This window comes from Physcomitrium patens, chromosome 24, assembly GCF_059467195.1.
Source record: "Physcomitrium patens ecotype Gransden chromosome 24, ASM5946719v1, whole genome shotgun sequence".
Lineage (NCBI taxonomy): Eukaryota > Viridiplantae > Streptophyta > Bryopsida > Funariales > Funariaceae > Physcomitrium > Physcomitrium patens.
In genome coordinates this window covers 13,760,167-13,774,005 of record NC_143433.1, presented here as the reverse complement: position 1 = coordinate 13,774,005, position 13,839 = coordinate 13,760,167, and the positions used below count along the sequence as shown (strand labels likewise).

General features: G+C 23.0%; 1 non-coding gene across 1 annotated transcript; it reads left to right on the top strand.

The window, feature by feature from the left end:
- Positions 1–2,974: 2,974 nt before the first annotated feature.
- Positions 2,975–3,046, top strand: TRNAP-UGG (transfer RNA proline (anticodon UGG)). The gene has a single exon. It is a non-coding gene; the product is annotated as a tRNA-Pro (tRNA).
- The last annotated feature ends 10,793 nt before the right edge of the window (positions 3,047–13,839 follow it).

Below are 13,839 nucleotides of genomic sequence, written 5' to 3'. Positions count from 1 at the left end.
AAATGATATTTAAATATTCAACCTTAAGAAATCTATCTTTTGTTTTTGTTTTTTTTAATATGATAATTCTATAAAAATATATATATAATATTATCATGTTTTAAATACCTAAAGCTTATTTTACACCTTGCTAATCAAGTGTGTCTAATACTAAATATACTATTGGTAATAATGTTGTTTTTTCAATTCATTGTAATAATCAATATTACTAAATATACATTCTTTCAAGAATATTATATTTCTTTCAATTAGATAAATATTTGCAATATGTTTTTAATGCATATTGCTAATATTTATGTATAAATTAGACTACTATTAATAAATTTAAGAAATCACTAGATAGATACCTTAGTTTTATTATGTGGGCACACTCTTGCCACATACCTTCACATACTTATAATAATATAATTTTCATACACACATTAATATCATTGTGTGTGATTAGGCAAGGTGTCTATTAAAAAACACAAGAAACTCATATATAGAAAAAAATATATATTTTTATCTTAAAAAATGCCACCTATAAGAAACCAAGTCACATAGATTTAAGTGTCTTAGGAGTTCTATCTTGCATTGAGTGGATATTAGTGATGAGATGTGGGAAGTAACTACTAAGATGGAGCACGACAACTATGATCTTGCTTTGATTCTTTCTGCAATTCTTCTAATGATGTTCTTGCCATCAAACATATAAGCAAAGTACATGCTACTCTAAGAGCAATTTTTTCTAACATTTGCTAGCAAAACAAAACTTTAGTAGACATTATTTGAGATATAGATAATGTCAAATAATAAATGTGTGCAGTTGACTTTTAGAATTGCATTCCATTGAAAGCACTATTAGACAAACTTTACACAAATAATATTTGCCATGCTTTCAAAGATGATCTTGTTGATTGTCCAAGAATCTATTTTTATTTTTAAAGAATTTAGTTGTCTTTGCAAAGGCATTTTTAGAGATTTTTTTTCTAGATCATATATATAAAATCAATTAGTGAATTTTTTTGTTCTTCTATATATTTTAAAGGTCCGCATTATGATGCTTATTTATAAAAAACAACTTTCTTGCTTAATCTTGTTAGTGCTACCTTAGTAAAAAAAAAAGAAAAAAAGAAAAGAAAAAAAAGAACACAATACATGTACTAAATCTTGTATTTCTTCTATGGAATTTGGAGGGTTTAGAAGGAGCAAAACTTATGATGTCTATTTTACAGAAATAAGATTCTATGTAGTTGAAGGAATTCTATAATTATGTGTGTTTGGATTTGAGCTCGAGACAAGCAAATTATAAATGTTGTGCAAAATTCTAGTAAAGCATTAAAAAATGTTCTCATGTGGACATAGCTTTTAAATTGAATGTCAACTATATATATATATATATATATATATTGACTATCTTTATTTCACAAATTATAATTGATCAATATAGCATTTTATAACAACTATTAAGTTTTTTACTATCAATAAATGTTGAACTTTAACATGTACTTCTTGCACATTATTAATTCTAAAGCTATGAAAATATATATTTTTGTCAAATTTTACTTTATACAATATAAAAAAATTGTTGATTGTCTATGGACATAAGAACATATATGCAATATCCTAGAAGATAGAAAGTTATTATAAGTAATAATAAAAAATAAAAAATTAGATTTCATGGAAGTTGTTAAACGATTTTTGAAAACATTGTGACCAACTTGTTTTGTGTCAAATACATCCAAAAGAACGTTTTGAGAAAAATTAAGAAGTGGTTTGAGATTAATAAAAAAATTGAAGTCTTTAGGAAATATTTGAGAAAAATTATTCACAATGATATAGAGGAGAAATTCCAAACCTTGTAGATACAGATGTTAAGAGTTTAAAGCATTGAGAAGGAAGTTATTAACTACTTGTAAAAATCTTAGATTTTATATCAAGTTCACTTTCTTTGTGCTTGGGCAATGGAGGTGATACATTTTAGGTATTTGATAATCTCTCATGTCGAAGAAAATCACTTGGCTATAAAACGGTGGATTGTAGTATTAATTAAGAATTTGAAGGATATATACAACATTTTCATTCTATTGATCAAAAAATCAAGATTGTGCTATACATCATGGAATTGTATGCAAATCCATCCAAATTTTATTTTCACATAATAATCCTCTTTAATATATTACTATCCAAAATACCTCCTACTATGTCCTACATAAGGTTCTTGAAGAATTTTAGGAAACAACTCACATAGTAGGTGACTACATAATTTTAGATTGTATTGGTTTTTTTTATAAAAAATGCTAAAAAATTTCCAATATTTTCTTAAATGAAAGGGATCATTGGATTCCAACAAAAATCTTCTTTTTGATGATTTTTTATTAGCATTAGTTAATAAAATTAATATCATTGAATAAAAAAATATCACATAATTCAAGCTTAAAAGGCTTGCTATTGCAAATTGTAGTATGTCACCAAGAACTCTTATCACATCAATGACAACTTTTAGAGCAATGATTTCAAAACCTTTCACAAATGGAACAAATGTAATGAACCTGCAAATCTCATACTCAAGAGGAGAAAATGCTAGTGATGTAGACTTTCTTCTCTCTTTACACATCCAATAGAAACCTTTGCATTTGAATTGGTGGAGAATAGGAAAATAAATTGATATGAAAAATATAGATACAATGTGCATAATAAGTGCAAATGTCTACAATTATTGAGGAGACGAGAGAAGATGTACTTGTACAATGAAAGAAAAGTATCCACCTAATTATTCTCTTAATATATTATTATTATTATTATTACTATTGTTACTATTATTAGCCAAATTACTCTGAAATTCAATTACACCATTATCCATTCAAATAAAATTTACATATTTTCAAAGAAATCAGTTGTATTTTAAGAATTGATGAAAATAATAGGATTCCCAATATAAACAGAAGTATAAGGAAGATACCCGCATATGAGTACAATACTCATCTGTGCATACGGGTATTTGGTCTAGTGGTATGATTCTCGCTTTGGGTGCGAGAGGTCGGGAGTTCGATTCTCCCAATACCCCTCAATTGTCTATACGGCAGACCTTTTTGAACGCCCAACCTGATTTATTTGAAGGTTGAGCTCGGCGCTAACATGAACCCTACACTACTTGACGAAGTTATGGGTTCCAACACTTTCACCTAAACTGTAAAGGCTCAAGAGTAAATTTTTTTGCCTAAATTGGCATGAGACAGAAATCTGTGCATGAGCAATGTTTAGATGGCGGTACATTCATGATAGGAATACAGGATCAGTATCTTATTTCGTCCTTGAAATTCTAAAACTGGAAGACTTTTGTAGAAACTTTACTGTGATAATTAAAAGAAGGATGTTCTGAGCACATTCAGGTATCTCTAGAGTTCGTTGTTGACTGTGGTTTTGCATCCTTTATCAGGACCCCCAATCACTTTCCATTGTAATAAAACTGTTTGTGGTGAGCTCCAGCTCTCTCAGCTCCTTAGGATAGCAGTAAGGACATGAGACAGAGAATTCAAGATTTACATTTAATATGAAAAAAGGTACAAATTATAATCTTAGAGGACCCAAAATATCATATCTAGTAAGAAAATTAAATGTTTGCAATTAAAATATGCACAATATTTTCTTGTGTAGAGAATTTTTTAAAAGAAAAAAATGGTTCAAGAGCCAAATGTAATTACAAAACATATTTGAAATCCAAAATTATAATGAAGAGTTTATTTGCTGATGAGTTTGATTTTTTAAAATGTAAACTGAAAAATATATTTATTTAGATTAATCTATTTAATAGATAATGCTAAGACAAAAGATTATCTTTATTTGCCTTAAAAGAAAATGAAGATATAATAAATTTACTTAGAAAAAGAGGTTGATATAAGGTAGAATAAACTCCTAGACTAAATACAATACAAAGATTTTAATGAAAAGTAAGTATTGTTGTAGATTATTTTATTATCTTAATTTGAACTTTTTTATATGATCTATTGACTACTTTTATATGCTCTTTTCAAGGATTTTCTTAATTAATTACTTTTCAATGATCTATTTTCAATATTTATTTATTTATTTAGTTAATAATTTTTTAAAAAAAAAATTGTCTACACTAAAGATTTGGGAATTAAATTGGTTGCATGATAATACGAATTATTGTTATAAGTTTTTATATTAAATTGGTTGCATAATAATATGATTATATATTTTATAAATAATACAAAAATATTATTTTCTTATATTAAATTACTTTTAGTTTGTTAAATAAATCATTTGTTAGAAAATTTTTAATTTATTTTAAATTCACCAAAAAATTTCTTACATAAAATTTTAAGAAATATAGCAAGATATAGTTGATTTTTGAGAATTAATTTATTTCTAATTAATTTTATTACATAATATATTTATTTTATTTTATATATAATTAAAATTTAATTATTTTATTTTATTTAATATAAAAAATTAGAACATCCACTACCTTATAATTTTTTTTAATGTATATGCTACTTAAATATTACAATAAAAAATAAAATATTAAAATTCTATGAATGAGTTTTAAAAAGTCATTTTAAGTTTTTATTAGTCAAGCAATAATTTATATTAATATTATTTCTTTAAAATTTATATAAAATGTATTTTCAACTACATCTAAAGAATAAATTAGCTATAAATTTTTTAAAAATTATACAAAGTTTATTCTTTATAATTTCACTATAAAATCTATAAAAATTAAAAAGTTAATATAATACTAGTGTTTCTAAAAATCCATAATTTATAATACTAATATAATTTTAAGTCGATATAATTTTATATTTATTATAATATATATTTTTCTTCTAAAAGATCACATTTTGTATAATGTACAAAAACTATTATAATTGTTAGAGCTATATATAATAATAAAGACATAATTAAAGAAACTCAAGAATAACAAAAAAATCAATGTAAATGCCTATTACTAATAACAATCTTAATCTTATGTTAGGGACAAGGTATAGTTATTTTGTTATAATATCAAGACAATCCATCTTTGAGGCAAGTTGGATTATTGTAGACTTTGACAATCTTCTATTTGTTAACAAATCAATTCACTTACATGTTGATTATACATATTAGAATCTATATTATCAACATATCAACACTAATGAAGATAAGAAGTGTTATATAGAAGTAAGCAAAAGTAATTAAATTTGATAATATCTTCTTGACTAGCTTCTTAAAAGTTTCATAGACATGGATTTGACTTTCCAAGTATTTATATGTCATTGATAAGTTGAAAACTAATCCAATAAGTTGGCTACATATCATACATGTTGACTACTTGCTTTATAAATTGGCCATATATTATACATATTGGTAACTTCCCTTCCAAATTAGATATGTGTCTTACAAATTGGATATGTATTGGATGTCCTATAAAATATTGTCAAGTATAATATATATAGATGTAAGAGTGGAACCTTCTTCATTCTTATCAATGTCTTTGTTGTATTCTTGTCTTAACTCAAGAAACTTTAATCTCTTTGTATTTTTCAATAACAATTATAGTTTTCATCTTATATCTATATTTGATTTTTTTTGTTTTCGTTTTATTTTGTTTTTTTAATATCACAAGAGTGTATTACTTCATTCAAGTATTGTTATGATTTATACCTTAGAAAATTTGAAAAGATTATTAATTTATTATTATTTTTATTTTTAAAGTAAATAGATTATTTTTCTTCTTTTGTTTTATTTTAAATATTGCAAATCATCTACCTTTAAACTAATATGTATTTTTTGTTTTTTTAACATTGATTATTTTTTTAAAGAAACTAAAATATCTTTTTTTAGAATTTTTAAAATATTAGATGATGTAGATTTTCTTCTAATTTGAATTATAGATTTGTTAAATTTGGCTAATAAAAGAATAGAAAGAAATAAATTATGATTATTATAATTGATTGAAGTAAGAATAGATTTGTAGATACTGCAAATCTTTACAAACTTATTAATATTCTTAAAACAGAAATTTTATGTACTACCAATTTTAATTATAAAAATGTTATTCTTTTGCCTATAAAAGAAATTCATAATGAAATCTAATATCTATACCAAGAAGATGTACAATTAAGAGAAACAAGTATGTCAACCTTATAAATAAATCCAAAAGATCTTCCTATTACAAGTATGAAGAAGACAAAAATTAATATATTAAAAAAGTTCCAAAGAACAAGATCAAAATTTCTAGAATTTTTTTAATGAATCAATTTCTATTAAATATTACATTAATTTTAATCTCTTCACAAATTTATTAAAGTTAAAATTATAAATGCACTTTTATTTAGGTGTAATTTTTTTGAATTGCACTTTTCATGTAAAATTATTCATAATTTCTATATGATCTAAATTCATTTTTAAAAGTGTTCGTGGCCATTTTTGAGGAGAATGATTGGAAAAAGTAACAAAATAAATTCCTATTTTTATGACAAAGATCACAATAAGCTACCATCTATATTATTGAATTTCAAAGCTTTACTTGTAATGGGAATTGGAACAATAAAACCTTTATTAAACAATTTTGATATGAATTAAAGGATAATATCAAAGATTTTTTTTATTAACAATGGTAATAGCAAACTCATTAGAAGAATTTATTGTTCTAGCCATTGCATGTAAAAATATACTTTTTTAAAAGGCATTGAAAACAAAGATTTGGTTGAAGAGGAACAAATGAAGTTATGACAATAATTTTGGATTTTTTAGAATTTTATTCATTAAAACCAAAAACTATGAAAATTGATATGATATGATTTAAATATTTTATTCATTATAAAAAGATTCAATATCATTAAGAAATATTATTTTTATATTATAGAAAACTTAAGAATATTTTTTAACATGTTTCAAAGTAGTAGGACAACTATAAAATAAAGATCATGATTTTTAAAAAAATAAATAAATAATATTAGAAAAAAAATAGAAAATTTGTAGTAAGAATTTTGTGTACTAATGAAGTCCTTATTTTCTCCTCTAAATTCTTATCTTGTTTTAGAATAGACATTTGTTTAGCATTTAAAGATTACAAAGCCTTTGCTTTATTAGATTTTGGAGCTTCAATTTTTTTTAGATAAAAACTTTGTTAAAAGATATGATATATCATTACTAATAAAAATAAAGCCTATTCATGTAAAAGTTGTAGATGGTTGTCTTTTGTTATTTGAAGATCTTACTTATAAAACTATCTATGTAGAAGTAGCAAAAAATGATCATAATAGTTTAGTGATATTTAATACTATTAGAACTTCTTTTAAATCAATCATTGTAGGCTTATTTTAAATAAAAAAGTAAAATTTTCAGATGGATTGGATTTTTTGTAATCTTAATTTTTTCCATATTATAACAAGAAATTTGTTAACCAAATAAAAAATCATAAGTTTAGTAAAATCACATTCTAATTTATAGGAGAAAGAGTATTTATGCATGTTGTAAGAAAATAATCGTATTTTTTTTATTTATATCATAGCTATTTCAAATAGGAAAAAAAATTTAAGTAGCATTCTAAACCAATATAAAGATTATCAAGAGGTTTTGAAAAAAATATATATAAATATTCTTTTAAATCATTTTTTCTATGATTGCTCAATTGATCTTAAAAAAGGAGCTCAACTATTATTTTGATCAATTTTTACCTTATGAAAAAATAAGTTTTTTTATTATCTAAATATATATATATATATATATATATATATATAATGTGAATTTGGCTAAGAACTTTGTATACTATTCAAAAATTTTAGTAGGAACTCTTATCTTGTTTTAGATGAAAAAAGATGAATCAATGCTTATATGTATAGATTATTAAGAATCTAACAAAATTACCATAAAAATTAAAAACCTTCTACATCTAATATCATCACTTCTTTACTAATCAAATCAAAAAAATATCCATATTAAAATAAATCAACAAAGAATATATAACTTCATATATATAAAAGAAGAAGATGAATTGAAGATTATATTTTGAAAAATATATGGACATTTTGAATATAATTTCATGTCCTTTAGACTCACAAATGCACCAATTACTTTTCAACATCCAATAAATGATATTTTTATAGAATATTTCGATGATTTTATTATTTATTATTTAAATAATATTTAATCCATTCTAAGAATATAAAAAATATAAACTTTATATTTATTGAGTATTAATTTTTTAAAAATATTTAAGATTATATGCCAAAATAATATATATATATATATATATATAATTATTTAAATTAATTTTATTTCTTAAGATATATTATTTCAAATAATATTCTTATAATAGATCTTAAAAAAGTTTACACTATTATAGATTATAAGCTTTTAAAGATAGTAGAAGACGTCTAATGATTTTTATTAGGATTTTGTTTTTTTTGGTTGCAAAACCACTTAAAATTTTGATTCATAAAGACAAACTTGAGCCAAATAAAGAAGCCAAAATAATATTTGATAATTTCAAGATAGATTGTATTTCAACATTAATTTTGTATTGAGTTAATTTTTTTAAGATATTTTTTTATAGAAACAAATGCATCAGACTTTGCATTTAGTATAGTATTATTACAAATAGAAGCAAATATTTTCATTCAATTTTTTTTCAACATTTGAGATTAATAACAAGATCTAAAACAAAGAATTTCTTTCAATTACGGATTTATTTCAAGAATAACATAATTATTTTGAAAGTGCTTCTATTCTAGTAATTATTAATTCAAATCATGAGAACTTTAAGTATTTCATATCAACATATATTTTGAATTATTATTAAGTCCATTTGAAATTGTTTTTGTTAAGATTTGTATTCAATATTACATATTGGCTAAAAAAACAACAAGATTGGTCAAATGTCCTTCCTAAATATTCTTATCTTGCACCAAAAAAAAAAGGGGATCATTTAATTAATAAAATTGATTCTTCAAAGACTAGAGAAGTTTCATCTTCAAACAATAAAACTAACATTTATCATTGATTCAATTTTTAAAATCTATAAGATCAATAAAATATGTCTATAGATCTTCTTGTATATGATATCTAGAATGATTTATTTATATTTTATTATATTTTAAATTTAAATTTAAGAATAATATTTTTTATTTTAAGAAATGTTTATATGTTCTAAATGATAAAAGAAAATGGATTATTCTTCAAGATCATTATAATTTTCTATATATATATATATATATATATATATATATATATAGATATAATAAAATATTAGAGTTAATTTTAAGAGATTTTTAGAGGCCTCAAATGTGAAAAAAATTATAGACTTTGTACAATCACGTGATATTTGTTTAATATTAAGAACTCTTTTTCATCAATCTTATAGACTTTTTCAACCACTACTTATACCAAAACAACCATGATCATTTTTTTTATAGATCTTTTTACAATTTTTTGAATTTCAAGCTGTTATGACTTTATATTTTTGATAGTAGATTATTTCACTAAGATGGTACATTTGATACCATATTAAAAAAATATCATAGGTGAATAAATAACTTAAATTTTCTTTGAAAATATTTATTGCTATTATTGATTATTAAAAGATATATCACATAAAAAGAATCAAATATGTGAATTAAATATTGTAGCAATATTTGAAATCTACCATTAAATACTATCAAGGTGATTAAAAAACTCTTTTGTCATTGATAAAGTTTTTCTATACTAACATTGAACATTTTTTTACTTAATAAACACCTTTCTATAATAATTATAATTATTATATATGATTTGATACTTTTGACTTTTCAAAAGTTGATAATGCTATAGTAGAAGATTTTAACAAATTATTTATTGAAGATGCATGCAACATTAAAGATACAATCTAATAAAGTATATAAAAAAGAAAATCAATACAAATATTTATTCTAAAGAACAATCTCAATTCTACATTGATGACAAAGTACAATTACTTTGTTGTAATATCAAGACTATTTGTTATTTTCACAAGTTGGATTAATTTTAAATTTAAATTATTTTCTATTTATAAAAAGATTAATATAGTTACATATCAATTATATCCATCAAATTTTATAAAATCTCATTTTATATTTTTTTTCTTGAATCATATCTAAAGATAGATATATTAAAAAATATATTTGCTTTATTCTATAGAAGTAGATTAAAATATCTTATATATTGGTGCAAATATGATATTAATAAAATTTACATAAAAGCCATTCAAGGATTTTGTAAATGTAGCAAAATAAATTGATGCTTTTCATCAATGACATTTATCAAAATTAAAATAAAGAGACAAAAAAAATTCTTTGATATAAACAAAATATATTAAATAAATTTTTTATTCTATTTTTATTATTACTTGTGATTTTTATTTATTTATATATTTTTAGATTAAAAAAATAAAGAATTAACAACCAACAAATTCAATTTAAGAGATTTTCTTTATTAGATTATCAGACAAGGTATTAAGATTGTCACAATCTTTAAGACGTTGTCATATTACATAAAATCTAGCTTGAGAATGATCTGGGCACTTGGTTGTGGAAGATAAAAGGAATTTGCAACAACAAGTCTTAACCACTCTAATAAAATCGTATATAAATTGCTATAGAAGCTTAACAAATATAATCAAGCATCAATTAAGTCCAATTATTATTATTATTATTTTACTTTTTTTGTTTTTATTTTATATTTTAATTTTTTAATTTTGAAATGCATTAAAAAAAACACAAGGAAATCCGGAAGAAACCTAAAAAAATCCTAAAGAAATCCAAATCAATCCTAAACCAAATCAAATCCTAATCCAAATCAAATCCTAATCATTTTTTTATTTAATTTTTAAATTTTCTATATCTCAAATAAATTTTGAACAACCTTACAATAGATTTTGAAATTCAATAATTAATGTTTGAACTATTGATTTTAACTCAACTTTTATGCATTCTTCATTAATTAAGTTAATAATAAGCACAAATAATATTGAAAAGGATCGAAATTATCAAATAGATGATAACATCAAAAATGTGCTTGGGTGTTGGCTAGCTTCCTTCTCCAACATTTGTGCCAATCTCTTAAAGCCAATTACTCTTGATTGAAATATAACGTTGCTTCAAAACTTTACACATTTTTTAGAAATCAAGCTGGCTACCTCTATGAAATTTTTTGCTTCAATTTGACAAGTGGATTGATAGATATGTAAGAAAACCTCACTAGTCCTCAAAACCCTGAATTTCGAGATCATAATCCACAAAAACTTTCATGCTTTTCAATCTAACTATTTTATCAAATCCAAATTCACAGCACACATTGAACACATCTACATCCACAAACCCTAAGAATTTTTACCTCTAGATCTATTACCAAACTCTTGAAATGGCTCAAAACGTCAATCATATTTTATTTTCCAAAAAACCAGAATCATTGAAAACAACATCAACTTTGCAAAGCTCTTACATAGTCATTATCCATCCAAAACCTTCAAAATCAATGCCTATAGAAACTATATCCAGTCTTATCTTAAATCCTACTCTCCAATCAACAAAAGAATCCTAGAATTGTCATCAAGGCTTAGTTTTGTGCCTTAGGGTCTGATTTCGACCCTGGTTGGTAATTGGTCTTCTCTGGATATCAATTTTTGTTCCTTTTGAGATAAATTCTACTAAAACCAACTCCTAACTTCCTCCTACATATTCCTATATCTTTTATTTTTCTAATCTATCTTATTTTTTATTTTTTTATAGCCCTACAAAGTAAATAGAAGCCACTTTTCTAAAAAGGCAGTATTACTACTAAAAGTTTTACTACCTTCCTATCATTTATCCATATTTTTCTATTTTATCTTTTAACTTGTTTCTTCTATAATAAGATCCATATTATTATCTTTCACCATAGAGTCATGTTACAACACAACAATGTTGTAATAGAAATGAAGACTCTTAAGAATAATATATTCTTTCTTAAATAAATGTTATAGACACAATCAATATTAATACTTATTCAAATAAGAAAAATTATATAAAAGTAAATAATAATAGGTAAATGATACAATATCTTCTGAAAAAGTTTCATAGATGTGGATTTGACTTATACATGTTTTTAAGTGATTGATAGATTAAAAATTTAGCCAAGTTGGCCACATGTTATACATATTGGCTACTCATGGTATATGTTGGCTATGTGGCTCACATATAAGAAAATTGTCTTACAAATTAAACACATGTCTTATAAGTTAGACACATTTTGGAGATCCTTTAGAATATTGCTACAAAATTCTTAGTTAAATAGAATATATAGAAAGAAAAATGAGATCTTTTTCACTCTTACAAACTTCTTTCTTGCTTTTAGTCTAGTTTCAAGAATCAATAGCTTTCTTGTCTTTGATAAAATCCATTCCAATTTTTTGTTGAATATACATACTCTTTCATTATTGTTTTATCATCTTCCTTTATGATAAATCTCACCTAATTATTTTCATTCTTCAATTTCTTATCCTTCACAATTAATGGAAAAATCCAATGCATTTGATATCATAACTTTAGAAGAGACTCTTCATACATATTGTTGAAGGTAGGAACTATTTTTCATGATGATTTAAATATTTTATTTGAATAAAGTTATAAAGGTCTTTACTATGATCAAATAGTAAGGTAGTCTTTATATCCAAATATGGAATACTTTTGAAGGTTTAAAAGATCTTTCAACTACATTCAAAAGGAATAAATATCAAATTATGTAATAAATATAATTTACATATTTTAGATTTTTTCAACATATAATTACCATTCATAATAGAACTTGCATATAAAAGAAGAATTAAGGTCATAGATATATTGACAATAGTGAAGATAAGAGATATTATATAAAAATAAATAAATTTAGTAATAACTTATAAAAAAGCTTTATAAATATAGATTTGACTTCTTAAGTATTTGCAAGGAATTGATAAGTTGAAAACTAGGCCAACAAGTTCACCACGTGTTGGACATATTGACCTCTTATTTTATAAGTTGGTCATATTTCATACATGTTTATAACTTGTTGTATAAGTTGGTGATGTCGTGCACATATTGGAAACTTATCTTGTAAGTTGGACACATGTCAAATGACTTAGAGAACAACACCACATAATTTTTTAATTAAATAATACATAAAAGAAAAAATGAGACTTTCTTCATTCATGTCAATGCTTTATTTATATTTTTATTTTAATTCAAGAATTTATAATCTCTTTATATTTGGCAATAAATATTCTATTTTTTTTATCTTATATTTATCTTTGATTTGGCTACTTTTGTTTAAAATATTATAAGAGTGTATTACTTCTTTAGAGTTTCATTATAATTCATGTACTTGAAAATCCCTAAATATCCATTTTAATTTCCATATGTTTCTTTTTAAGCAATATAAAACAATGGATATGTTAAATAAAAAATACTTGCTACCTTCTTTCATAGAAATCAACAACAATCAAAAATTTGAAGTAGAAGAGGTTTTAGATTTAAAGCGATGCCAAAATAGGTTGGAATAACTTGTACATTGGCTCAGATATAATATTAATGTACACACATAGAAGCCATCCAAGAATCTTACAAATGCAATAAAAAGTTCATTCTTTTTATCAATGACATTTATCAAAACTAAAATGAAGAGTTAAAATATCATTTGCTAGAGAAATAAATAGTTTCAATAAAGAATTTATTCTATCTTTTATTTTTATTTGTGGTTTTTTTATATTTAAGATAGAAAATCAACAACCAACAAATTTAATTCAATAGTTATTATTTGTTGAATTATTAGAAAAGCCATTGGAATTGTCACAACTTTCAAGACAATATAACATGGATGAAGGCT